The sequence below is a fragment of the Papaver somniferum genome, chromosome 7 (genome assembly GCF_003573695.1).
Source record: "Papaver somniferum cultivar HN1 chromosome 7, ASM357369v1, whole genome shotgun sequence".
Lineage (NCBI taxonomy): Eukaryota > Viridiplantae > Streptophyta > Magnoliopsida > Ranunculales > Papaveraceae > Papaver > Papaver somniferum.
Genome location: NC_039364.1, coordinates 122,259,438 through 122,261,449, shown reverse-complemented (window position 1 = coordinate 122,261,449; position 2,012 = coordinate 122,259,438).

The window sequence follows — 2,012 nt, the reverse complement described above, 5'->3', positions numbered from 1 at the left end:
ATCTTGAATTCCTGATGAAATTACTTATGTTTCTGTATGTGGTCATATGGGTTACTGAAACTGAAACTAAAATTCAGTTTCATGCGATGAATAACATATTTTTGTGAAACTGAATTTGACTAACTACAGCCATACTAGAACTGGTCATGGGATGAGCTAGTATCGTATGATCTAACAGCTGCCTTCCACTTTGTTTTCCCCCAAACTGGACAACATATTAATTATGTCGGCCATTCCATGGTAACTAAACACACATACTGCAACAGGCATTGGGTTTCTCTAAAAATTTGTCCACTAAAATGAGTAACATTGCGGGGAGGTTAAGTCTCTGAAAATTTGTCTACTGAAATGAGTAATATTTCAGTGATTTAAAATTGTGATGTTGCTTGTTATAGTGTTTCTGTTACAGGTAAAGTCTCTCTCGATATACTAAAGTAATCAGACATTACGTACTAGCTTTTAATTTAAGGTGTATGGATCTTGTTCCTCAATTAATTAATTCTCTCTTCATGTATTTCATTTTGAGAAATATTTTGGTGAAATTGTAGGTAGATTCAGATCTTTTTTACTGTGGTTGAATAAGCCACTTCCATAGGTATCCTTGCTGCCAAAGCTTTTGTTGGACAGGTGTGAATGCCCCTAAAAGTCTAATGAACATCCTTTACAATAAATTGAGTACTTATGTGTGTGACTAATCCTTTTAAGTTGCCTTCTTATAGTTAACTACATGATTTGGCATGGCAGAATTCAACCCAAAAGTGTAACTTTCTCTCTCTCTATCAATGTCTCTCTCGTTCAATCTCTAGAATCTTAATTATGTAGATTACGTAACTAATTGTCAATCAAACAGGGGGGCGGTAGGAAGTTTCCTTAAGTCGATATGCTTGAGTCCAGGCATCGACTACTAGACTTATTGACGTCATTTACTAGTATCTTTATTTAGCATCCTTTTTTTAATGTGAAATCTCCATTAGATGTGCCAATTTTTACTGATATTATAATCTCCATCCTGAATTCCTTTTTGGTTTCACTATTTAGAAGCCGAAACTAAAATGTCATTCAGTTACTGTATTTTTAGCTTGCCCTTTTATTACTAAGCTTCAGATTTTTGGAAACAACCTCATCAAGTCGCCTCCAACTTTGGAAACAACTTGACCAAATTGTTTCCACTGTTAGGGAAAACTTGTGCTAGTTGATTCCTTTTTCTGGAGACAACTTGTATCTGTTGTTTCTGTATTGAATTTCAATTTTTTATTCTCTTCTATATGCTTGTAGGTAGTTAATGTGTATGCCACTGTTATTATGTTTAATAAGGATTGTGTTGGTTCTTACTAGTATTGTTATGTTGGGATGCTTTAGTATGTAATAGTGGAAGATTCCATCTTCCATGACTTTTATAGGATTCAAACTATATGTGATGTTGTGCTGGTTGGCACTTGGATTTGTGTGGATTAATCAGTTTTGTACAGGCAATTACAGATCATGAAATCTCCAAGTTACCTCATTGTAGAAACGATCTTTTGCATCTAAAGTGCAGGTAAGTTGAACAAATTCTTTTTTAACTTTCAGGCTGTAAAGTGCAATGGGTTTATGGGTATTGGTGGTTTTGGAATTAGGTTTAGCTGGTTCATTTTTTGTGTATATTTTTCATAATATGGAGACAACTTGTCCTAGTTGTTTTCATATGTGGAGACAACTTGAGCTAGTTGCCTCCATAATTGAAGACAACTCCCGCAAGTTGCCTCCAGATTTGGAGACAACTTTCAGCAAGTTGCCTCTAGATGATGGTGGTGGAATTGGTGGTTGCTGGTGGTGATTGGTGGCGGTGGATGAAAGTGGTGGTGGGTAGTGGTGGTGGTTGTCGGTGGTGTACAGTGGCGCTGGTTGTCGGTGGTGGTAGTTTGCGGTGGTGGTTGGCGGCGGTGGTGGACAGTTGTGGTGGTTGGCGGCGGCGGTGGTGGTGGTTGTTGGCGGTGGTGGGCGGTAGAGGTGGTGGGCGACGGTGGTGGTGG